Here is a 26,923-nt window from a genome sequence, read left to right on the forward strand (position 1 = left end):
GTATTTTAAATTGCATGTCCCTCACTATGTTTTTACTGTAATTTTACTGTTGTTAGCTGCCCTGAGCTGGCTGGGGAGGGCGGGGTATAAATAAAATTTATTATTATTATTATTATTATTATTATTATTATACACTTGCCGCGTCTACACCTCCCCAGCTCTGACAGTAAGCTTTTGATGGCAGGGCATCTCAGGAAATCATCTCCGAGCCAGCACTACGGGGCTCTTTGCTAGGTTGGAGAGGTCTCTGGACAAATTTTGGGGTAGAGAGAAGAGTTGTGGGAGGGGGCAAATTAAGGCCAAAGTAAGAAGAGCTCTGGGGGGGGGGTGTCTGTATATCTGGAAGGATGGTGCCGGCCCTGTCATGAGGCTGGATGATGCAGCTGACTCAGGTGGCAGATTCTGGGAGGGACAAGGGAGAGTGACCAGATTTTGGAGGGCAGAACTGAAAGGGCTGTGCAAATGGAGCCTCCAAAAGCAGAGGCAGTTTACCTTATTTTCTGGGGGCAAAAGCCTTCCCACAGAGTGGGATCAGGCACCAAAATGTCTTAGAATAGAATAGAATAGAATAGAATAGAATAGAATCATAGAGTTGGAAGAGACCACAAGGGCCAACATTCTTCCTAATGTTTAGGTGGAATCTTCTTTCTTGTAGTTTGGATCCATTGCTCTGTGTCCGCTTCTCTGGAGCAGCAGAGAACAACCTTTCTCCCTCCTCTATGTGACATCCTTTTATATATTTGAACATGGCTATCATATCACCCCTTAACCTCCTCTTCTCCAGGCTAAACATGCCCAGCTCCCTTAGCCGTTCCTCATAAGGCATCGTTTCCAGGCCTTTGACCATTTTGGTTGCCCTCCTCTGGACACGTTCCAGTTTGTCAGTGTCCTTCTTGAACTGTGGTGCCCAGAACTGGACACAGTACTCCAGGTGAGGTCTGACCAGAGCAGAATACAGTGGCACTATTACTTCCCTTGATCCAGATGCTATACTCCTATTGATGCAGCCCAGAATTGCATTGGCTTTTTTAGCTGCCGCGTCACACTGTTGGCTCATGTCAAGTTTGTGGTCAACCAAGACTCCTAGATCCTTTTCACATGTACTGCTCTCAAGCCAGGTGTCACCCATCTTGCATTTGTGCCTCTCATTTTTTTTGCCCAGGTGCAATACTTTACATTTCTCCCTGTTAAAATTCATCTTGTTTGTTTTGGCCCAGTTCTCTAATCTGTCAAGGTCATTTTGAAGTGTGATCCTGTCCTCTGGGGTGTTAGCCACCCCTCCCAGTTTGGTGTCTTGAGCCTTCTGTGTCCAGTTCTGGGCACCACAATTTAAAAAGGGTGTTGAGAAGCTGGAAGGTGTGCAGAGGAGGGTGACCGAGACAATCACGGAACTGGAGACGAAACCCGATGAGGAACGGTTGAAGGAGCTGGGCCTGTTTAGCCTGGGAAAGAGGAGACTGAGAGAAGAAGAAGAGAAGAGTTTGGATTTGATATCCCGCCTTTCACTCCCTTTAAGGAGTCTCAAAGCGGCTAACATTCTCCTTTCCCTTCCTCCCCCACAACAAACACTCTGTGAGGTGAGTGGGGCTGAGAGACTTCAGAGAAGTGTGACTGGCCCAAGGTCACCCAGCAGCTGCATGTGGAGGAGCGGAGACGCGAACCCGGTTCCCCAGATTACGAGTCCACCGCTCTTAACCACTACACCACACTGGTGATGTGATCGTCATCTGTCATACGGAAGAGGAAACACGGCCTTGGACCCTCGTACCTACGGGACCACCTCTCCCGATATGCCCCGCGGAGGACCTTAAGGTCCATAAATAGCAACACCCTAGAGGTCCCGGGCCCTAAGGAAGTCAGATTAGCCTCAACCAGAGCCAGGGCCTTTTCAGTGATGGCTCCGGCCTGGTGGAATGCTCTGTCTCATGAGACCAGGGCCCTGCAGGATCTGATTTCTTTCCGCAGGGCCTGCAAGACAGAGTTGTTCCGCCTGGCCTTTGGCTTGGAATCAACTTGATCCCCTCCCCCTCTTTCCTTTTTCCTTTCACCTTTTGTGATGGAACTCCTATTTGGGGACTTCCCTGGTTTTTTTCTGGCCCACGTAGGACCAGTCTGGATATTTGGCCTTGGTGAAGACGACGTTTTCATCCCCTAAAAGTTTTTGATTTGAGTTTCTACTGAAAGGAGGCTGCATTTTAATGTCCTATTTTAATCTTGTTTTAAAGTTGTATTTTAATCAATTGTTTTTATACCTGGCGTTAGCCGCCCTGAGCCAGATCTTGGCTGGGGAGGGTGGGGTATAAATAAAATTATTATTATTATTATTATTATTATTATTATTATTATTATTATTATTATTTCCTGTTCAGGAGGGTAGGATTCGAACCCATGGCTTCAAGTTACAAGAAAGGAGATTCCGACTAAACATCAGGAAGAACTTTCTGACGGTAAGAGCTGTTTGACAGTGAAAAGGTTTCCCTTGGGAGGTTGTGGACTCCCTTCCTTAGAGGTATTTAAACAGAGGTTGGATGGCTATCTGTCAGGGATGCTTTAGCTGAGATTCCTTCATTGCAGGGGGTTGGACTGGATGACCTCAGGGGTCCCCCTTCCAAGTCTACGATTCTATGATTTAATTCGCTTCCCCTTCCCTGAAACGCCTAATTCCTCCTCCTTTTCCTCCACCTGCAGAGCCTGCCTGTCTTTTCCCTTCCCAGTGACTCATCCTCTCCGTCCCAGCCCGGGAGGCGCGTTCTGCGCGTCACTTGTGAATCCGCCCTCGGGGAGGCGGAGGGCTTGGCCCGCAAGAACGCGCATGATGTCAAGCAGGAGCGCGCCGAGAAAAGCCTGGAAAGGGAGAGAAGGATGGAGACCCAGCGGACTGGCCGGCCAGCCAGCCAGCCTGCCTGCGTGCGGGTCCCCGGGCGGGCAAGCGCGCAAGGCGCGGCAGCTAAGAATAGCGCGGCTGACGCGCGGCGCTCAAGGGGGCACCTGCGCACCGGCCCCCGCGCTATTTTTAGCGCCGGGTGAGCTATAAATAGCCGCAGGAGCCAGAGGCCAGGCCGAGATGACGCGGGCCGGGGCTGATTCAGAGGCGGCGCGCGCGGCCGGGGGCAGTAGGGCGCAAGGGTTACGGCTTAGAAGACAGCCTCCTCCAGCATCGCCAGAATCCCTCAGGAACCGTGCTCCGAGTCCAGGGGGAGCCCGGACTCCTGGGTCCCTGATGGAGAGGCTATGGCTCCTTTTACGCACCGGCAAGCTCGGCGCGCGTGGGCTGGATGTGCGCCGCAGTCCCGCTGGTTTCTGGGCTTCTTCCCAGTGGGTCATCTGGGGGGGCTACTGGGAGAACTGGAGACTGGGCTACGACACCCCTCCCCCATTATTTAGACCCGACCCTGCTCCACCCAGTGAACCTCGTGGCAAAGGCGGGGGGGTAGGCGGGGGACCCAGATGTCCCGGGTCCTTGCAAAACGTATCCCACGACAGCACCCTGGTTTCTTACTCACCCCAGGCAAGGTGGGGTTCTGGAGTGCAGGCACCCATTAAGGGCAGCAGCAGCGAACGGGTCAGAGCCACAAGGGGGCGCTGCCGCGCGGGAAATGCTCCTGCGCAAGCCCCTAGATGGCTCTTACGCAGGAGAAGTGCCCCTTGGACTGGGTTGTCTCCCGAGGGAGGGAGGTCCCGGCTTGGGGGCTTCAGTCCCAAAGGTTGCTCAGGATTTTCATTCAGGCCTCTGGGTCCTTGGAAGGTGTATAAAATCTGGGTTAGGGAAGAGCCCAAATTGTATTATTTTTCTGCTGTTAGTTGTGATAGGTTAAGGACACCAGAACAGCAAAATGAGGCCCAAATAGCTCAGCATGCTGTTCTCAGAGTGGCCGAATACCCATGAGAACCTAGGAACCTAGATAGACTGCCCCTGGACCTGGAGGTTCCATAAGAACCTGAGAAAAGTCCAGAATCCTGTACTCACAAGAGCAACACTTTCCCCTCCTCCATTGTTGTTGTTTAGTCGTGTCCGACTCTTCGTGACCCCCTGGACCAGAGCACGCCAGGCACTCCTGTCTTCTACTGCCTCCCGCAGTTTGGTCAAACTCATGTTCGTAGCTTTGAGAACACTGTCCCACCATCTCGTCCTCTGTCGTCCCCTTCTCCTTGTGCCCTCCATCTTTCCCAACATCAGGGTCTTTTCCAGGGAGTCTTCTCTTCTCCTGAGGTGGCCAAAGTCTTGGAGCCTCAGCTTCAGGATCTGTCCTTCCAGTGAGCACTCAGGGCTGATTTCCTTCAGAATGGAGAGGTTGGATCTTCTTGCAGTCCATGGGACTCTCCAGAGTCTCCTCCAGCACCAGAATTCAAAAGCATCCATTCTTCGGCAATCAGCATTCTTTATGGTCCAGCTCTCACTTCCATACATCACTACTGGGAAAACCAGAGCTTGAACTATACAGACCTTCCCCTCCTCTAGTTTCCAGCAACTGGTATTCAGAAGGAAGCTCTCTGGGCGTGACTTTGGAACCGTCACTGCCTCTCCGCCTAACCTACTCGCAGGGTTGTCGTGGGGATTAAATGAGGAGGAGGAGGACCATGTATGCCAGCTTGAGCACCTTCCAGAAAAAGGTGGGGTGTAAATGCAAATAAATAAAGAAATAATAATAAATAGGGAGTCAGGTGGGGGGGGGGTTCAGGTGTCCGATTGCTGCTGCTCTTAAATGAATTTGGATGTTCTAAATGTTTTTAAGCAGTAATTCTTTTTTAGTACAAGTTAAAGGGACCCCTGACCATTAGGTCCAGTCGTGACCAACTCTGGGGTTGCGGCGCTCATCTCGCTTTATTAGCCAAGGGAGCCGGCGTACAGCTTCCGGGTCATGTGGCCAGCATGACTAAGCTGCTTCTGGCGAACCAAAGGAGTGCAAAGGAGTGCAATGCACAAGCCCCAGGGGAGAAGAGAAGACTGGGTTGTGATATGGTAACGGTAAAGGGACCCCTGACCATTAGGTCCAGTCGCGGATGACTGGGGTTGCGGTGCTCATCTCGCTTTATTGGCCGAGGGAGCCGGCGTCATGTGGCCAGCATGACTAAGCCGCTTCTGGCGAACCAGAGCAGCGCATGGAAACGCCGTTTACCTTCCCACCGGAGCGGTACCTATTTATCTACTTGCACTTTGACGTGTTTTCGAACTGCTAGGTTGGCAGGAGCAGGGACCGAGCAACAGGAGCTCACCCCATTGCGGGGATTCGAACTGCCGACCTTCTGATCGGCAAGCCCTATTAAGTCCGTTATACATCTAAAAGTCGAAACTACATCGACTATATTTTCAAATAGCTCTGCCGTGAAGATGTAAACCTGCGCCCTCCACGACATCTTTAGTAACCTCAGTTAGTTGTTTGTCTGTTTGTTTTACTTGATGGGGGGCAGCTGCCCCCTCCGGTTATGCCAATGGCACTTGTCTCCAATGCACTAACCATTACACCACACTGCCTTCAGTCTCCCCTTGGATTAGTGGGCAGTGAGTTAGATGTTCCAAGAGAACTATACCCCCATATCTTTTGGGATAGGCTCTTGAGATTTCTAGTGGGGTGCTATTATGCACCCCAGTGATCTTCACAGATGTGTGGGGCTTTGAACCCTGGTCTCCAGGGGCCCCTTTTGACACCCTGAAATACTTGCAATGCGTAATAGCAGGGATACCAAAGCCTTCTGGCGCACAGCAGGATTAAATGGGTTTTCATCTATTTTAAATTGCACTGTTTTAACATTTCAATGCTTTCTGTTTTGGAAGAAAGGGCAAGATAGAGATTTACTGAACGGTTAAATAAAAGAATAATACTAACCGCCCATTCAGTGATTTGCTGTTGTGTGTTTTAATTGATTTTTGTGTGTGTGCGTTCTTATTTACTTGTTTTTATTGTAAGCTGCCAGCAGCTTGTGCCAAGGGCAGCATCTGAATCATCCAAATAAATGAACAAATTTCCTTTTCAGGCCTCGGAGCGGAGTTGTGGGGGATTTCAGCAAAGCCTGATCATCACAGATTGGGATTTGACAAAAGGAGGGGAATGCGTGTGCAGAGGAAGGCGAGCGAGATGATCAAGGGTCTGGAAAGAAAGCCTTTTGAGGAATGGTTCAGGGAGCTAGGTATGTTTAGCCTGGGTGGGGGTGGAGACTGAGATGTGATAGCAGTCCATGTGTAAAAGGGATCTAGGCGTCTTGGTAGACCACAAGCTTTCCATGAGCCAAGAGTCTGATGCAGCAGGAGGAGGGGAACTGATGCAGTGCTAGGCTGCATAAACAGAAGTCTCAGGTCCAGATCAAGTGAAAAGATAAAAAAAAGGTAAAGGACCCCTGACAGTTAAGTCCAGTCGCAGACGTTGCATGCTCATCTCACTCTATAGGCCGAGGGAGCTTGGCCAGCATGACTAAGCCGCTTCTGGTGAACCAGAGAGGCACAGAAATGCCGTTTACCTTCCCGCCACAGCAGTCCCTATTTATCTACTTGCAGTTTGACGTGCTTTCGAACTGCTAGGTTGGCAGGAGCAGGGACCGAGCAACGGGAGCTCACCCCGTCGCGGGGATTCGAACTGCCGACCTTCTGATCGGCGTTTGTCCACAGACAGCTTCTGGGTCATGTGGCCAGCATGACTAAGCTGCTTCTGGCGAACCAGAGCAGTGCACGGAAACGGCGTTTACCTTCCTGCTGGAGCGGTACCTATTTATCTACTTGCACTTGACGTGCTTTTGAACTGCTAGGTTGGCAGGAGCAGGGACCGAGCAACGGGAGCTCACCCCGTCGCAGGGATTTGAACCGGCGACCTTCTGACCAGCAAGCCCAAGAGGCTTAGTTGGTTGCCATCAACTTGATTTTAATTAATTTTTATAGTGAAATATTTTTAGAATGTTGTTGTATTTGATTGTTTGATTATTTGAATGTTGTTAGCCGCCCTGAGCCCGGCTTCGGCTGGGGAGGGCGGGATATAAATAAAATTTATTATTATTATTATTATTATTATTATTATTATTATTATTAGTGGTTTAGACCACAGCGCCACCCACATCCCCATAGTGAAATGCTTTACTCTGCCATGGTCAGAGCACACCTGGAGTCCTGTGTCAAGTTTTGGACACCAATTTAAGAAGGATACTGACAAGCTGGAAGGTGTTGCAGAGGAAGGTGACCAAGATGAAGAAGAAGAAGAAGAAGAGTTTGGATTTGATATCCCGCCTTTCACTCCCCTTCAGGAGTCTCAAAGCGGCTAACATTCTCCTTTCCCTTCCTCCCCCACAACAAACACTCTGTGAGGTGAGTGGGGCTGAGAGACTTCAAAGAAGTGTGACTGGCCCAAGGTCACCCAGCAGCTGCATGTGGAGGAGCAGAGACTCGAACCCGGTTCCCCAGATTACAAGACTACCGCTCTTAACCACTACACCACACTGGCAAACCAAGGGTCTGGAAACCAAGCCTTGTGAGGAATAGTTGAAGGAGCTGGGAATGTTTAGCCTGGAGAAGCGGAGACGGAGAGGAGATACGATAGCCATCTTCAAATTTCTAAAGGCTTATATGGTGGATGGAGCAGACTTGCTTTCTCCTGTTCCAGAGGGGAAGACCCGAACCCATGGATTCAAGTAAAAGAAAGGAGATTCTGACTAAACATTTGGAAGAACTTTCTGACGGTAATTAGAATGTGGAACGGACTCCCTCAGAAAGTGGGGGGCTCTCCATCTTCGGCGGTTTTTAAGCAGAGGCTGGAGGGCCATCTGCCAGAGATTCTTCAGCAGCAATTCCTAGGTGACTCTTGGGTTCCCTTCCAACTCTACAATTCTATAATTCTATGATTTCATGTTCCTGAGCTTGTTCCCTCTTCCATGTGACAGCCCTTTAGATATTTGAAGATGGCGGGGTGGCGCTGTGGTCTAAACCACAGAGCCTAGGGCTTGCCGATCAGAAGGTCAGCGGTTCGATTCCCCGCGACGGGGTGAGCTCCCATTGCTCGGTCCCTACTCCTGCCAACCTAGCAGTTCAAAAGCACAAAGTGCAAGCAGATAAATAGGTACCACTCCGGCGGGAAGGTAAATGCCGTTTCCGTGCGCTGCTCTGGTTCGCCAGAAGCGGCTTAGTCCTGCTGGCCACATGACCCGGAAGCTGTACGCCGGCTCCCTCTGCCAATAAAGCAAGATGAACGCCGCAACCCCAGAGTCGGTCATGACTGCACCTAATGATCAGGGGTCCCTTTATCTTTATTATATCTCCTCTCAGTCTTCTCTTTTCCAGGCTAAACAGACCCAACTCCTTCAACCGCTCCTCATAAGGCTTGGTTTCCAGACCCTCAATCATCTGGATTGCCCTCCTTTGTTCCAGTTTGTCAATATCCTTCTTTAACTGGTGCCCCAAACTGGATACTTCAGGTACCCTACCCAGGTCCCTCAACCGTTCCTCACTGGTCTGTGTATGCTGTGCGTGTACACAAGGGGGTCCGCTCTGGATCTCCCCCGCCCACCAATAGTTTGCACTTCTTAGAATTAAATCTGAATTCTTCTCAGGGGCGAGAATGTTCTCTGTACAGTGGTACCTCGGGTTAAGAATTTAATTCGTCCTGGAGGTCCGTTCTTAACCTGAAACTGTTCTTAACCTGAAGCACCACTTTAGCTAATGGGGCCTCCCGCTGCCGCCGTGCGATTTCTGTTCTCACCCTGAAGCAAAGTTCTTAACCCGAGGTACTATTTCTGGGTTAGCCGAGTCTGTATCCTGAAGCGTCTGTAACCCGAGGTGCCACTGTAGTACTCGAGAGCCACAAATCGTTGCTCTTGCAGCGAGCGGCCACCAAAGGGCAGCAGAGAGCCGCGCGAAGAGCAGCGGGAGAGCGCGCGTTGGCTAAGCTGCTTGGCATGCAGAACGGTCCATCAGTTCCCCCCTGCTACTAGGTTGGTATCTGGGTTGCTGGGTCGTTGCGCAGACTCTCCTGGGGATCTTCTAGGCGCGCGTCCCGGGCGGATCAAGCCCAGCTCCTTCTCCGCAGAGGAAGGAAGGAAGGAAGGAATTCATCCATCCCCTTGGACTTTGCACCCAAGAGTCTTTGAGCAGGCGAGCACCTCGGAGGGCTGGCGGGGGGCAAGGAAATCTGCCCTGGGTGGTGGTGTCCAAGGCAAATTTGCGGCTCCCTTAATTCAAGATGCGCCCCCCCCCAGCGTGGGAATAAGGGACCCAGGAGCCCCCCACCCCGCTAAGAAGGGACCAGGTTCCTTCTCTGCACCCATCCATCCAGGTTCTGGGTGCACCTAAGGTGCCCCATCCTCGCCTGGCCCTCCCCTTCCCTCCCCGCAACCCGCTGCGCGCTCCTTCGGGCAGCTCAGGAGAGCACCTTCCATTTTTACGCTCCGGCTGCTATAAATAGCCCCTCTCCTCACTCGCTCTGCAGCGCCGCAGCCCGAAATAGCCGCGCGCCTCTATATGGAGCAGCCCGGCGGCGAGGCGCGCGGGCTTCCGGCGGCCACCGCTGGCGTGCGCGCCCGCGCATCTGCGTGCGTCTGCGGGGACAGTCAGCCGGAGAGGCACTCCCCCAGCGCACACCCCATCATTGCGCGCGCGCAGCCCAACCCCCCCCCCCCGCCGTCTCGGGAGAGATCAACCCGGGGGCATCCCTTAGGAAGGTGCATTGCTCAGAGAGGATGCTGAGATGCAGCCGCTTCGAAGGGGAGGGGGCAGAGACTGGGGGGGGGGTTTGCTTGCTGCGTTTTCGCCTATCCTTCCTCCGAGCAGCTCGGGGTGGCGCCCCGTGCGCACTGCGATCTGGCGACGCCAAAAGTGGACAGTACCCATGGCAAGATTGTGGGAAGAAATATCAACAACCTCAGATATGCAGATGACACAACCTTGATGGCAGAAAGTGAGGAGGAATTAAAGAGCCTTTTAATGAGGGTGAAAGAGGAGAGCGCAAAATATGGTCTGAAGCTCAACATCAAAAAAACGAAGATCATGGCCACTGGGCCCATCACCTCCTGGCAAATAGAAGGGGAAGAAATGGAGGCAGTGAGAGATTTTACTTTCTTGGGCTCCATGATCACTGCAGATGGTGACAGCGGTCACGAAATTAAAAGACGCCTGCTCCTTGGGAGAAAAGCAATGACAAATCTAGAAAGCATCTTAAAAAGCAGAGACATCACCTTGCCAACAAAGGTCCGTATAGTTAAAGCTATGGTTTTCCCAGTAGTGATGTATGGAAGTGAGAGCTGGACCATAAAGAAGGCTGATCGCCGAAGAATGGATGCTTTTGAATTCTGGTGCTGGAAGACAGGAGGGCCTGGCGTGCTCTGGTCCAGGGGGTCACGAAGTGTTGGACACGACTAGAGGACTAAACAACAACAAGAACAACCCATCGCAAGGCAGAGGCCAAAGTGCTGTGTGGGTCCACCTGTTGCGCTCAGGATCCCGCCCCCTCTACAAGCCCGTAGCTTGCCCAAAGGCTCACCCCTCTGGCCTGGCGCTCTGGGGTCCCAGATACGTGGGGTCGGCTGTGTGTGCGCGCATTGCTTTGAGGGTGTTGAAGGTTGGCGCAAGAACGTAAGAAGACGCTGGTTGGCTGCTGGATCAGGCCAGGGGTCCAGCTAAACAGCAGGAAGAACTTTCTGACATCAGTAAGAGCTGTTTGACAGCGGAACGGTCTCCCACTTGACGTAGTAGACTCGCCTTTCTTAGAAGGTTTTTAAGCGGAGGTTGGGTGGCATTCTGTCCTGGGTGCTTTAGCTGAGATTCCTGCATTGCGGGGGGTTGGACTAGATGAGCCTTGGGGGTCCCTAGCAACGCTACAATTCTATGGTTCTCTAATTAGATTCTCTAATTCAGCATCGCAGTGGCCGGGCAGGTGCCCCCCCCCAAGGGAAACCCCCAAGCAAGACCGAGCGCAACAGCAAGCGATATTCAGAAATTGCAGTTTCCGTCTGTGGAGGCAGCAGAGTACGGCCATCCATCGTGGCTAGCAGCCAACGCCATTGATAGCCCTCTCCTACAGCAGAGGTGGATTTAGGACAGTCCTTATAGTTCAAGCTCTGGTTTTCCCAGTACTGATGTATGGAAGTAAGAACTGGACCATCAAGAAGGCTGATCGCCAAAGAATGGATGCTTTTGAATTCTGGTGCTGGAGAAGACTCTTGAGAGTCCCATGGACTGCAAGAAGATCAAACCTCTCCATTCTGAAGGAAATCAGCCCTGAGTGCTCACTGCAAGGACAGATCCTGAAGCTGAGGCTCCAATACTTTGGCCACCTCATGAGACGAGAAGACTCCCTGGAAAAGCCCCTGATGTTGGGAAAGATGGAGGGCACAAGGAGAAGGGGACGACAGAGGACGAGATGGTGGGACAGTGTTCTCGAAGCAACCAGCATGAGTTGGACCAAACTGCGGGAGGCAGTGGAAGACAGGAGTGCCTGGCGTGCTCTGGTCCAGGGGGTCAGGAAGAGGCGGACATGACTAAATGACTAAACAAGAAGAAGAAGAAGAAGAAGAAGAAGAAGAAGAAGAAGAAGAAGAAGAAGAAGACTGGTTCGCCTGCACTGGGTGCCGAGCTGAGAGGGCCCTGCAGGGGGCGCTGCAACAGTGATGGAGAGCAGAAGGCGAGAGGCTGGGTGCCTCTGAAATTTGAAATGTTTAAGTCCGCGACTAGGTCCTCCATGAAGAATATTGGGAGCAGTGGGAGACGATGGGACAGAGAGGTTCTTGCGGGGACCCCTCATCCATGATTTAGGGGGTAGGCACTGCTGCAGAGTCCTGGTCTTCAAACATAACCTGGAGGTCTATCTCACTGACGATGAGCCCAGCGCTCTCTGTAGACAGAACCAATGCAGGGAACTAAGGCTAAGCCTCAAACGCCCTCATGGTACGTGCTGTTCCAGAGCGGGACAGACGCGCCTCCGGAAATGGGCTCCGATTGCTTGGAATGTGTCCAGGCAGCTGGTAGGGCATAAGTCAGGGAGCCTGACAGTAGGGGGCGCCAGAGCCAAATGACAAGGAATTCTGCTTCAGCCTTCTCCCGGCTGAGCTCTACTAGGGGCAACAAGGAGGCTGGCAGCTTAAGCCTCGGAAGGAGGGGGGGGGGAGTGATTTTGGGAGGGGTCAACCTGGGAAGGGTCCAGGAGAGATGCATTCAGCTACTGGGCCTGAAGATCTCCATCTTTCCCATCTGACATCGCATGTCTTGAACTGCACAAGGGGACCTCCCAGTGCGCAGAGAAAAGTTCTTCTCTGGAGCGCGTGGACCTCCAACGTAGTTGAATGATGGAAGGTTCGGGACGGATAAAAGGACGGACTTCTTCAGGCAGCGCTGAGCTAAACTGCGGAACTCACTGCTGCAGGGAAGATAGGCAGCCAACCTGGGTGGCTCTAAAAGAGGATAGCACAAATTGGTGGAGGAAAGGGCTACTGATGGCTACTGAGGTCAGGACAGCTGTGCCCTGCCTCTGTTTGCAAATACCTGCTGGTGGAAAACACAGGAGGGAAGAGTTGGTCTCGCACTCGGGTCTCGCTTGCGGGATTCCTGGAATGGGCATCTGGCCGGACACCGTGAGAAGAGGACGCTGGACTTGATGGACCGTTGGCCTCCTCCGGGGGGCTGTTCTTACGTTATTTTAGGACACCTTCCAACTCTGTGCGTGGGACCCGAGCCAAAGGACAAGAAAACAGATTCCAACTAAACACCGGGAATAATTTTTGTTTAGACCGTAGAAGGGACTCTCTCAGAAGGTGGAGGACTCCCATTTGCTGGAGGTTTTCCAAGAGGGGGTGGAAGGTCACCTGTCGGGGGATTCCTCCGCTGCGATTCCTGCCTTGCGGGAGCGGGTTGGGCTGGATGACCTCCGGGTATCCCACCCCACTCTATTCTTTGGGGGAGGAGGGCAAAAACACACAGAAGCGTGGGGCGAAGGAAGCAGGGGGAGGCTGGCTTTGTGACAACAGTGTGTATATAAATATATAGGCGAGGCCTGCTATGCAACACTCCCCCCCCCAAACTCCTTAGCGACCCAATAGTTCTAGGCGGGCGGGCGGGCAAACAAACAGAGCCGTGGAGGGGCCTCCAGCAAATGCTGTTTATGTAAGCAACAGGACTTCCAGGAGGGAGGGAGCAGGCGCAGGCTCTTGCCAGCCCCTCGGAGGAATGCGCCCAGCCTGCCAAAATTCTCCGTAGAACCCCCTGGCTAACCCAGAGCAGGTACACACCTTACGGCGGGGGTGGGGAGGGTGAGTGCAGCCTGGGTGACTGGCAAGGGCTGGGCTGGGCGGCTAAGGGAGAGGAGCAGGCGGGCAGAACTTTGGAGAGGGAGGTGCAGAGATTCTGGGTTCACACACACACACACACCACACACAGCACTCCTCCTGAATCTGTTTTGCAGATGAGGCAAAACAGAGAGAGAGAGAGAGAGAGAGTCTGACCGGGTGAACTGCAACTAGAATCAGGCCTCTGTCTCTGTGATCTTAGTGGGTGGCCTCGGGCAAGACACTGCCTTCCCCACCTCAGTTTTCCCGTGTGTGAAATGGGACCAAGCGCGGCCAGGCTCGAAAGGGGTTGCTGCAAGGAGGGGTGAAATAAGGATTGTAAAGCTCCAGGAAGCCAGACGGGTTGTAGCGAGTAATTGGGAAAATGCAGGAGAGCTAGGGGGTGAACCAACAGAGGGAAAAATTGAAAAATACAGTGGTGCCTCGGGTTGCAGATGCTTCAAGTTACAGACGCTTCAGGTTACAGACTCCGCTAACCCAGAAATAGTACCTCGGGTTAAGAACTTTGCTTCAGGATGAGAACAGAAATCGCGCTGCGGCGGTGTTCTCGAAGCTACAGTGTTTGTGACCCCCTGGACCAGAGCATGCCAGGCACTCCTGTCTTCCACTGCCTCCCAAAGTTGGGTCAAACTCAGGCTGGTAGAACACAGTCCCACCATCTCGTCCTCTGTTGTCCCCTTCGCCTTGTGCCCTCCATCTTTCCCAACATCAGGGTCTTTTCCAGGGAGTCTTCTCTTCTCCTGAGGTGGCCAAAGTCTTGGAGCCTCAGCTTCAGGATCTGTCCTTCCAGGGAGCACTCAGGGCTGATTTCCTTCAGAATGGAGAGGTTGGATCTTCTTGCAGTCCATGGGACTCTCAAGAGTCTCCTCCAGCTCCAGAATTCAAAAGCATCCATTCTTCGGCGATCCGCCTTCTTTATGGTCCAGATATTGCTGGACCCCAACTCCCATCCTCGCTGGATTTGATGGGAGTTCAGCAGCTTCTCAGAAGCTGGGTCTCCCATTTCTGTTGGAAAAAAGAAGTGTTGTGCATGTGTTCCGGCCTATTTTACACTGTATTCGTTTTATAATGTGTATTTTATAATCCAGTCCTCGTAACTGCCGCCTCCCGCGTTGTTTATGCTGCATTTGCAGCACTGAAGCGACCTCTGCAGGGCGCAAGCCTGTGTAGGGTATCTGGAGGTCCTAGCCCACCCACAGGTCTCTTATCAGCCCCTTTTATCCAGAAAAGAACCACCCTTCTAAAATGCTGGCTGGCCTGGTAAGAGATAGACTTTGACTTCTAGACACACTCACCTGGCTAAGTGATTAGGAGTCAATATTCTCTCTCTCACTCTCTCGCACATAAACATCGGTTTTATTTATTTCAGAGCAAAAGAAAGAGGGCTTCAGGGGAAACAGGGGCATTCAGCCAAGGACTGGGGAAGGGGAAGGCCTTCCTCACGAAGCCCCAAGTTAAACCATGGAACTCTCTCCCACAGGATGCAGGAACAGCTTTTAAAAAATTTGTTGTTGTTTAGTCGTTTAGTTGTGTCCGACTCTTTGTGACCCCCTGGACCAGAGCACGCCAGGCACTCCTGTCTTCCACTGCCTCCCACAGTTGGGTCAAACTCAGGCTGGTAGCTTCGAGAACACTGTCCCCCCATCTCATCCTCTGTCGTCTCCTTCTCCTTGTGCCCTCCATCTTTCCCAACATCAGGGTCTTTTCCAGGAAGTCTTCTCTTCTCATGAGGTGGCCAAAGTCTTGGAGCCTCAGCTTCAGGATCTGTCCTTCCAGTGAGCACTCAGGGCTGATTTCCTTCAGAATGGAGAGGTTGGATCTTCTTGCAGTCCATGGGACTCTCCAGAGTCTCCTCCAGCACCAGAATTCAAAAGCATCAATTCTTCGGCGATCAGCCTTCTTTATGGTCCAGCTCTCAGTTCTGTACATCATTACTGGGAAAACCATAGCTTTAACTATACGGACCTTTGTTGGCAAGGTGATGTCTCTGTTTTTTAAGATGCTGTCTTGGTTTGCCATCGCCTTTCTCCCAAGGAGCAGGCGTCTTTTAATTTCGTGACTGCTGTCACCATCTGCAGTGATCATGGAGCCCAACAGAGTAAAATCTCTCACTGCCTCCATTTCGGATTAGACAAATTCACAGAGGAGAGGGCTATCAATGGTTATTTCTAGCCTCAATGGCTAGGCTCTGCCTCCACAGCTGGCAGCACCGATGCTTCTGAATAACAGTTGCTGGAAACCACTGCTGGCTGCAGTACCCCACCAAAAAGAAATGAAGTTATACTTCCGCTGAGTTGCCAGGGGGTTGAGCTAGATAACCTTTGGGGGACCCTTCCAATGCTATGATTCTGTGGTCCCCGTCCCCCCCCCTCTTCCTTCCTTTTTCCCTGTTCCCAGGCTCCTCTGCCCGCCTCCCTCCCAGACTGGAGGCCCCAGCTTTGGCGGAGCAAAACATTGGTCTCTTAGCAACAAGTTTCGCCTTCCAATTCTGGCTGTTGTTATTTACCGAGGCCACCAGCCAAATTCCCCTGGTCCGGGGCCAGAAGCCACAGCTGAGGAGGGATAGGCTGAGCTCCTGCCGCTGCCAGAGGCCGCTGGCACGCAATGCGCTGGGAGTGCGCTGCTGGGCTGGAGTCACCTTTCGCACACAAAACCTCCCTGGCACACTCACCCAGATAAGGCAGCTCTGCCTCTGCAACACACATACACACACACACACACACCTTGTGTGATTGTGTCTCCGCACAATCACGTCACCTGTTCCAGGAGGATTGGGGAGGCAGGGAAGATGGCGACGGAGATAGCAGCACAGTCAGGTTCGCCTGCTTTCAATTAAGATTTTAAGTAGTTTTTTATCCTTCCTGGACTCTAATTTTATAGTTTTAATGATTTATTGGCTGCCTTATCACCTCACCACTGCCTCTGTTTTTCTTAGTTAACGTTTCATGCCTTGTTATCTTGATGTCCGGAGGGTTTGCTCCCCGCGCTGCTACGCTCCTCAAGTCTGACCGACAATAAGGAAAACGGGTGACGGCTGATCTATTGCCAACTTCGTGTTATGCCCTGAACTACAAGCTATCAAATTACAAATTATAAACAGCTATCCCAAATCTTGTCTCAATTTGGACCTTAGCCTATAGCTGGGTGGAGCTTCCGACTTCCTAAGAGACATAGTTTTTGAAATAGGAAGAATAACCCTGATTGGTAACAAAGATTTACAAATGGTACTTACTAGAAAGAAATGTAGGGACCTGGGGATAGTGACAAGCCCATTGTTCCAGGAGTGTTATGAGAAACAGAGTAAAATCACGCAATACTTTTTACATACAAGGGACAATGAGAATGGAAATGGAAATGGGCAAAAGATGGCTGAGATGGTTGAGTCGAAGCAGGATGAGGCTCTTCTTTTTCCCTCTGCTGCTCAAGATCACTCAACCTCCTCTAGAGGAATACAGGACACGGAGAATAACAACCAAAATAGAAACACAATGAGCCTGGCCCATGAAATAGTCTTGGCTGAGATATTATCTTCAGAACTACAGGAAGAATCCCGAAACTCCCAGAAATCTCAGACTTCATCTATGGGCTCCCAGACGGAAAACAATGACTGCTATCCTCAGGACTGGCTGCTCTCTATAAATCTGGATCTGGCAGCTATGAAAAAATACTTAACAATAACAAATGGGCTGCTCCTGACATTAGTGGAAAATTATCCCCTTCAAGCTAAAGGCTCAGAATTTCATGGTGCCGATCCACCAACCACCCTTCAAGAGCCAGAATATACAAAGCAACCAGCAACCAGCAAGTGCACACAAGGATCAGCAGCGGAAAATCATTTACACCAAGGAAAGGACATAGGGTTGTATGTACCTGTCCCTAAAACTGAATTTCCTATCGAAGTAAATCAAAAGAAGCGAGGCACCAGTAAGAGATCCCATAAGAAGAAAGCTGAAACTAAAAAGAAAAGTAAGAACATAAAAATTGCAAGGAAATCTGTTATAAACCGACGTGCATGTAAAGTATGCTGGAAAAGACTATATAAGCTGATCCCAACAAAATCAAAAACAAACTCTAACAAACCTGCTATACATGGTAGCAGAGAGAACAATAGTGTGGATTCAGGAAAAAAGATCCAGCTGAAGTCTTTGAAAGAAACATCATCGCTGCCTAACAAAACAAGTGAGGAAACGGAATCACAACCCGGGTGCTCTATGCTGAAACCCCAAGGATCCACAAATATTAAAGAAGACTCACCCCATACCATTGATTATGGCAGATCTCAAGTTGAGCCAGTAGCAGGGCAAGACTTGCCCCAGGATAAAGGATGGAAACTGATGTTGGCAGATAGGAAGTTAGCATTTCTTAACTACCCGAAGCCAAAGGGCTTCCTTACACAGGAAGAACGCTCGGTGCATTTTGTGAATACTTTAGATGACATGCTGCCAGGGAAAATAAAATTAAAGGACATTACCTCAGTAGATTTTATATTCTACAATGGATACTCTCTGCGAGTGATTGCCTCCTTCAAAGATCAAAACTTGGCTAAATATATATATAGATCAAGACATCTGCTGTTAAAGAAAAGGATAACGGTAACAAGATTCTTTGAAAACAGCACATGTTTGAAATTGTTTCCTGATGAGTTTACGACAGCTGAGATAAGATTTTCTTGTAAACCAAAGGTGGAGAGAGGACACTCAAAAGACAAACTGGAACATACTGAGCAAGGGTCCTTGAAACTAAGACAGGAGATGAGACTGCCTAATGAGGGGACGGATAACTTCTATCCAGAAGAAAAGGCATTAATAAATCAGTTTGGATTGTTGCCTTTCCCTGCCCAATCTGAGATCTTGAGAAGATTGGAGACCCTTAGAAATAAGCTAACAGAGATGAATGCTCAGGAAAAAGTAAGAGAGAAAGAACCGGCAACGGATCAATTAAAGAAAGAGAACCTCTCTGAAAAAGCCAAGACAGACCCCATGAAAGATTACTCTTATAATACCTCTGCATCTGCAGAGATAAACCTGTTAACAACAGATCTAACACAGTGCGCAAGGGACAAACTACCATCTAAGAAGGAAACCATCCTTATGGCAACCATGAAAGACTACCTTTATAATACCTCTGCAGCTGCAGAGATAAACCTGACAGCAACAGATCTAACACAGTGCGTAAGGGACAGCAACAATCTACCATCTAAGAAGGAAACCATCCCTATGACAACCACAACGCGCTCCTGGACCAGCATGAGATACCTGGATGAGGATGAACTTGGTACCAGTCAAATAGAACACCTCAAGGTAGATTCGCCAAAAAAAGGAGTACTGATCACTAATGTTAGCACGCTGCACCCTTCAATTGATTCCATTGAGTACCTGGGCGACAATACATCTATGGACACTGCCAAAATGAATGAAATCCAACTAACAGATAAAAAGATAGGCCCAAAAAATCTTTTAAAGGCAAATTGACTAAGATCAATGTTTGGCAAGACAGCGTGCAACCTTGCCTTGCTAACTTGGAATATTGCAGGTTGGCAAAAGAGGGTTTCTGACCAATCCTTTGCTAAATATATCCAGAGACATGACATTGTGTTCCTCCAGGAGACCTGGAGCACAAGTGAAGTGGAGCTAAATGGTTTTTCTGCGTTCTCCCTCCCAGGTCTTTTAAGTACTAGAGGGGGGCGAGTTAAAGGTGGGTTAGTTACCCTAATTTCAACAAGGCTAAGGGCCATATTTAAAGAACTAGACCCACTAGACCATCTGGCCACAGCTGTGCATGTACAGTGGAGAACCCACAGCTTGCTGCTGATTAACGTATACCTACCCCCACAAAGAGAGAAAAGATTGATAAGAAACACTTGGGCTCAGTTGGAACAGTATCTTGACAAACTATCAAATCAATTTCCTGATGCCTCTGTAGTGGTGGCAGGCGACCTAAATGCCAGAACTGGACAATCTGATGAGGCTTTGTATGCCCATTTCCGCGAAACAGTCCCCATTATAGAGGAAACCCACCCAATACCAGCTAGAGTCTCAAAGGATAAAGGCTGCAATTATGCCGGCTTATGCCTACTACACTTGGTCAACAAGTTGGACTTGGTTATATTAAATGGCCGTACAGAGGGGGAGAAGGTCGGAGAATTCACATTTATATCTAACAATGGCGCCTCCACAATTGACTATATAATCGTGTCGTATGATTTTCAAAACAGAGTTCTGGAATGTAAAGTGGAGGAGCGCTTAGACAGTGACCATCTGCCATTAAGTGCACTCGTAGCTGCGGGAAAGGATTTATCCTGCGCTGAGAAAATCGAGCATTCGAGCCCTACAGCTCTGGAGCTCAGATATTCGCGTATCAGATGGACAGATGAACTGCATAAGGAAATTTCAAGTAGGCTATGCTCAAAGGAATTCCTCACTAAGAGAGAAAACCTTATAACTTCCTCTAGCCATGAACTAAAGATAAATTTATTTCAGGAGTTAATTTCACTCCTTCAAGATTCCCTGAAGGAAAAAAGGAACAGGCCAAGTAGGCAATCTTCAGCATATAAAAACTCCAAACCCTGGTTTGATCAAGAATGTCAGGACATGAAGCTAAACTTACTGAAAAAATACAAGAATTATAGATCTGCCAATTTACCCCAACTCCCCACGGGCTGGTTTGAAGATAAACGAAACTATAAAATTTTGATCAAAAACAAAAAACTCCTGGCACAGAAAAGAGAATGGAAATGCCTAATAGATGCATCCAGAGAGAGAGATTCGGCCACCTTCTGGAGACTGGTAGCAAATGGAGTGCGATCTACTTCCTCAGAAGTGGAGTATACTATACCTGCAGGGACTTGGGAGGCATTTTTTCAATCTTTATATTCAGCTCTGCCTTTGACACAGCCACTAATACAGTGTGCGGCAGGTGATGAGTGGCCTCCGGTGTCGGTTGTGGAGATTAGGAGGCTTATTCAGGCACTCAAACATAGAAAAGCCCCGGGAGCAGATAATATCTCTCCTGAGCTTCTCAAAGCCAATATTGACTGGTGGGCCCCAGTCCTTGCCACCCTTTTCACCAGCATAGATCAAACAGCAATAATACCAGAGGACTGGGGACTGGCAATCATCGTTCCCATATTCAAGAAAGGCTGTAAACTTGATCCAGCCAATTACAGACCAATCAGTCTCTTAAGCATCATTAGCAAACTTTATGCAACTCACTTACGTGAAAAGTTTGCGGACTGGCTGGAACAGGAGCACATCCTAAAGGAAGCCCAGGCTGGTTTCAGGGCACATAGATCAACTCTAGACCAAGGACTGGTATTGCAACATCTAGTGGAGAAATACACCTCAAAGAAAGGAGGCTCTCTCTATGTAGCCTTTATAGATTTCAAATCAGCTTTCGATTCGATACCCCGGCATAGACTTTGGGAAAAATTAAATGCCACAAACATCGATAGACGTCTTTTGCTTCTTATCCGTAGACTACATGAAAATACTCGGATCCGTGTTAGATGCGACCGCTATGGGAACCTATCAAAGGAAATCCAAAGTTTCCATGGTGTCAAGCAAGGCTGTGTTCTTGCCCCTATTCTATTCAACTTCTATATAAACTCCTTAGTCGGAAAGATGGAGGAAGCAAGTACTCATTCCCCAAACCTAAACAATATACCAATCCCAGTCCTTTTGTACGCAGATGATGCGGCACTTATTTCCTTCTCCTGTGTGGGTCTAAGAAAACTTTTACGAGCTCTTACAGAGTATTGCGAAGCTGAACACCTAATAATAAATTACACTAAATCAAAAATTATGGTGTTCTCCAAGAGAAAACTCCGACATAAATGGAAAATTAATAACCAATCTATTGAGCAAGTAACATCTTTTAGATATCTTGGAATAATTTTTGATGAGAAAGGATCTTGGTGCCATCAGATTAAGAATTCCATTGCAAATGCGCAAAGATCTTTTAGAGCTATCATAAGATTCTTTTACAGAAAAGGAGGTCAATATGTTCCTGCTGCCTCCCAGGTCTTTGTTGCAAAAATACTTCCACAACTGATGTATGGCACCCAGATATTTAACTGCCAAAAACTCAAGTCCCTGGAATCTGTACAAACTAAATTTTACCGCTCCCTACTAGGGTTACCTACCTGTGTCTCCAACACTGCCATTAGGCTGGAGGTAGGTCAACTCCCTATTAATGCCAGGATATGGATCCTGAAGATTCACTTCTGGCTAAAACTTATATTTTTCCCAGTGGGAGTGGCTCCATTGACCTTATTAGACCCGTTTCAGTCTAAATGGAGATTGTCGCTTCATGAAAAATTGAAGGGCCTGGGGCTTTCCCTACAAGAACTTATAGCCGCAGGTTTTGAAAAGGCTAAAATGATGGTGAGCCAGCGAATAGGAGATGTAGAGCTTCAGGACCATATGAGCAAGATAGATAAATACCCAGCTATCCAAGATTATGGGAAAGGGTTTAATTTAACCCCATATTCGCTGGATCTACAAATCGCAAAATATAGGCGGGCGTTTACCCTTACCAGATTTGATGTACTGCCATCTGCCTTACTAAAGGGCAGATACGAGGGCACACCCTATGCCGAACGAGTTTGCCCATGTGGTCTGAAGGAGGTGGAAACGGCTTCACATGTGTTGTTACACTGCGACCTCTACGGGGATATCAGGTCACTGTTTATCTCTCCTATCGTTCAGAAATTTCCAGGTCGATCTGAATCTCAGCGGCTGAAAATCCTACTAGGAGATAAAAACCCAGAAGTAACACTGAAAGTGGCCAAGTTTTCTGCGGCCGCGATCAAGCGGAGGGCATTAGTTGTAAAAAAGTAAAAGATCTGACCCTTGGACAAGCCCCCCCCCCCTTTTTTTTTTTTTTTTTTTTTTTCTTTTAGTCTACACATATATTGTAGTGCATATATGAGTATATATGTGCGTGTGTGTGGGTGTGAGTGCATATGTGTATTGTTTTGTAAACTACTGTTGTTTTTATGTTTTTTTTCTTCTGGTCTATGACCGTAATAAACTTATTCATTCATTCAATCACAGGCCAGGAGATGCAGCCAGGCTTTCACCCCGGCTGGTGCAAACATCTCCGTTTACACACATGCATTCCCACAAACACACACATACAGTGTTACTCGCACAGCTGCACGATCCCTTGCATGAATGTGCACACATGCACGAGCACCAAAACAGAACCGCGGAATTGTCGAGTTGGAAGGGACACCCCCCCACACACAGGGCACAACCCCCTGCAATGCAGGAATCACATCAAAAGAATCCCAAAATAATAATAATAGGAATAATAGGAATAATTTATTATTTATACCCTGCCCGTCTGGCTGGGTCTCCCCAGCCACCCTGGGTGGCTTCCAACACAATATTAAAATACAGGGTCTGTTAAACATTAAAAGCTTCCCTAAACAGGGCTGCCTTCAGATGTCTTCTAAAAGTCTGGTAGTTATTTTTGTCTTTGACATCTGGTGGGAGGGAGTTCCACAGGGCGGGCGCCACCACCGAGAAGGCCCTCTGCCTGGTTCCCTGTAACTTGGCTTCTTGCAGGGAGGGAACCGCCAGAAGAGCTGGACTTCAGTGTCCGGGTAGAACGATGGGGGTGGAGACGCTCCTTCAGGTATACTGGACCGAGGCCGTTTAGGGCTTTCAAGGTCAGCACCAACACTTTGAATTGCGCTCGGAAATGTGCTTGCCTGCCCAAGCTCTGTTTAGAAAACCTGCAGAAAGGAGAGCCTGCCATAATTGGGGTCACCAATAAAACAAAGCCTAAATATTCCACTAGTAGTTAATACGTGTGGTAGACTCTCCTTTGTAGAGACCTAGAGGATTGTGCTGTTCTCCGAGAATTCCATTTCTAGGGAAATTCTGGGTTAGATTACTGCAATGCCTTATATTTGGGGCCACTGGTGGAGGATGGGTGGTGCAGGGGATGCAGTCCGCCCTGGGTGCATCCCTAAGGGGGGTGACATCGCCGCCTCGCCCCCTGGGACACTCTCTGCGCTGCCCCCCCCGTAAGACGCTCACCACGGAGCAAGAAGAATTACCGACGAAAGAAGAATGGAGGATGAAATTGATGGACTATGCAGAATTGGATAGATTAACCGGAAGGATTCGAAACCTGCGGGATCAGAGATTCTCAGAAGACTGGAGTAAATATACAAAGTATTTGGAAATTGTACTGAACAGATTACGCTAGTAGGACTGCAAGGAGCTTTGTAAGGAAGATTACTCGAAAGATTGCAAGGAAGACTATGAGGAGAATTATTAGTTTGTGAGAATTAAGAGTGATAGTGAAACTAAGAAATGCAGAATAAGTGATAAAGAACAAAAAACCATCAGAGGTGTAGATGGAAGTATAAAATATTGTATAAGATGAAAAGTTATGTAATATGACTGTTGGAAATGATATGTTAAAAAAACCAATAAAAATGTGTGTGTGTGTATATATGTGTATATATATGTGTATATGTATATATATATATATATATATATATATACACACATATATATATATATATATACATACACACACACACACACACACACATACAGTGGTACCTCGGGTTACATACGCTTCAGGTTACAGACTCTGCTAACCCAGAAATATTACCTCAGGTTAAGAACTTTTCTTCAGGATGAGAACAGAAACCGGGCTCTGGCAGTGCGGCAGCAGCAGGAGGCCCCATTAGCTAAAGTGGTGCTTCAGGTTAAGAACAGTCTCAGGTTAAGAACGGACCTCCGGAACGAATTAAGTACTTAACCCGAGGTACCACTGTATATATAAAGGCACTCACCACAGACAGCTCCCTGTGGGACGTTCGCTGTGGGTGGCACCACCCACATGCTCGCTGCCCTGCCCCGTGGGACATTCACGGCGCTGCCCCGTGGGTGGCACGCCCCGCCCCTGGGTGCAAAGCGTGTGCGCCACTCCGGGATCCGGAGCAGCTAGCTCTGCCTCTGCATGGGGCTGCTTTTGAAGACAGTTCGGAAACGTCAGCCGGTGCAGAATTTAGCATCCAGGTTGCTCACAGGAGCAAGACGGTTTGAGCCTATTGCACCCAACCCGGCCCGACTGTGCTGGCTGCCAGTCCGTTTCCAGGCCCAATTCAAAGTGCTTTTCTTGACTTATAAAGTCTTAAATGGCTCAGGACTGCAATGCCTCAAGGACCAGGGTATCACTACCCTGACCCTGTGATAATCTTCTAAAGTTCTTATTTGTGTGTCTCCTCCACAAGAGGAAGGGGTGGGGAACCTCGGCTGCAGGGGCCAATCGTGGCTCTTGGCGCTCTGGCCCATCAAATACTCCACGGAGTCATGCATCACATTTCCCCTGCCTGGGCACCAACCGCTTCCCCAAGTGCTCGGATATGTCCACGCTCAGAAAAACGCAAGAAAACTTGGGAGCATTCCATTATCTAAGACGCACGTCGAAAAAGAAACATAAAAGAATTAAATGATACAGACTTCCAACAGATTTATAGTCCTCAAAAAACCGAGCTGAAGAAGGCGTTTACTCCGAAACAGGGCCCTGTCCTGGTCACCACTACTGAGTCGTACATCTGATTCACACTCCGGATACTCCTTTTCGGCCCTATTTGATTCTTTATTCCTTATTCTGATTCTATATAATATGGACTCCTTTTGACTGCCATTGAGACTTGTACAAAATAATTGTTGTGTACTGGTATTTCATGTACCTCTATACTATATCACTGCATATTTGAAACTACATTATTCCTGTACTTAAACGTTTTACCTTAAAACTATCGTACTTACATGTTGTGTTTAAATTTACTTAAAACTATCGTACCTACACGTTGTGTTTAAATTTACTATCAGCTTCAAATTGTTATTCTTAGCAGAATATACACGTTTTTCTTTTCAACTCTCGAGTAGGAATTATTCCTTATATTGAAACTTGTGGCCTGAGCTCTTGGTATATCCTTTTTAGCAGATATGTCCTTTGGCAGTGCCTCTTGTGTGCCTGGATAGAGGTGTGTGTTTGTGTGTGTGTTTGTGTGTAGAATACAAGGAAAGCCTGGCTGCTGGAGATCTAGTCCAGCCTCCTTTTCTCACAGCGGCCAAGCAGATGCCCATGATGGAAAAACACACCACAATCAGGATTCGAACACAAGAGCAGAACTCTCCCCTCCTGCAGCTTCCAGCACCTCTTCTCCTCCACGAATTGGTCCAGTCCTCTTTTCCAGGTTAATGGCCAAAACAGTCTACCGGTGCAAAAGTACAATTTTCACTCACTTTTTGCACCTAGCCACACACCCCATGCTGCCCTCAGATGGCTGCCGGAAGCGAATGTGGCCCCCGAGGACACAAAATGGTTTCCCACTCCCATATATATAAATTGACAAATTTCAGTGGATAAATAAAGTGAAAGAAACCAAAACCAAAAGATACTTGAAACCGTTATACAGTACGCTATATAGGTATATAATAAATGTTATTATTCTGACGAGTAAAGGTAAGGTAAAAGGTAAAGGACTCTTGGACAGTTAAGTCCAATCAAAGGCGACTATGGGGTTGCAGCGCTCATCTCACTTTCAGGCCAAAGGAGTCAACGTTTGTCCACAGCATTCTAGGTCATGTGGCCAGCACCGTGATGGAAACCAGAGCGCATGAAAACGCCACTTACCTTCCTGTCGCAGCAGTACCTATTTATCTACTTGTGCTGGTGTGCTTTCGAGCGGCTATGTTGGCAGGAGCTGGGACAGAGCAACGGGAGCTCACCCCGTCGCGGGGATTCGAACTGCCGACCTTCCGATCAGCAAGCCCAAGAGGCTCAGTGGTTTAGACCACAGAGCCACCCGCATCATTGGTTGTTCAGTGGTAGAATTCTCGCCTGCCACACGGGAGGCCCGGGTTCGATTCCCGGCCAATGCAACAGTGGATTCCGACGAGTATGCAATTATGAACAAGTCACTACAATTCTTGTTAATGCATTCCAAATATCCATTCACAATCTGCGTCTAAAAGCAAACTATTCCTAGGTTGCAAGGGGGGTCATGTCGTCTACCCCATTGATCAAAGGGGGCCACAGTATTATATTTCTCAGTAAATAAATATCAGTACTGTACAGTATTTCGGCAGAAGGGTGCGGGGAGTCCATGTACGTTGACCAGCTGTCATCCCCACCGCAGATCGACAGCCCCCCCTCCCTCCCACACATTTCACCCCACATGCGGCCCCCGCAGGGGTCTCCCTATGTCATCCTACTAGTAAACAAACATTCCCCTCCTCCTCTTTCTCACCAGATACACAAAACCCTCCCCTGGCATTCGTCTAACGAGCCGTGGGGAGGAGGCTCTACTACAAATCCATCGTGAGCCCCACTTCCTTTCAATGGGGCGGGGGGGGGAGACCGAGCGAGTAGCCCCCCCCCTCCCTCGAGGCTGCCTCGCCGAGCGCCGGCAGCCGACTGGCTCCGCCTCCGGAGGGTTCGCTTCTGCCGTTGGCGCTGCCCTCGGGAAGCCCCGCCCCGCCTGCCCCCCCCGCCGTCGCCAAGGCAGCGGCGCCGTTGCCGGGCAACGTCAACAAAGCCCCGAACGGCCGGCGTGATGACGCGCGCGGGGAATGGAACGCCGTTGCCGGGGAGACGGGCGGGTTGTTTGTTCTCGGACGGGATGCCAGCCACGTGGGGC

The 26,923-nt window shown here is 49.3% G+C and overlaps 1 protein-coding gene across 2 annotated transcripts in view; it reads right to left on the reverse strand.

Annotated features, from left to right (window-relative positions):
• LOC310769053 (snake venom vascular endothelial growth factor toxin HF-like) overlaps positions 1-26,702 on the reverse strand; it is a 57,501-nt gene extending 30,799 nt beyond the window's left edge. Inside the window, exon 1 of one of the 2 annotated variants that reach the window (XM_083628125.1) lies at positions 26,534-26,702. The gene's annotated coding sequence lies outside the window, so the exon portion shown is untranslated. The remainder of the gene's footprint in view (positions 1-26,533) is intronic. The other variant, XM_083628124.1, reaches the window with a different exon arrangement.
• Positions 26,703-26,923: the final 221 nt, after the last annotated feature.

Source organism: Podarcis filfolensis (assembly GCF_964270895.1).
Source record: "Podarcis filfolensis genome assembly, chromosome: 8".
Taxonomy (NCBI): domain Eukaryota; kingdom Metazoa; phylum Chordata; class Lepidosauria; order Squamata; family Lacertidae; genus Podarcis; species Podarcis filfolensis.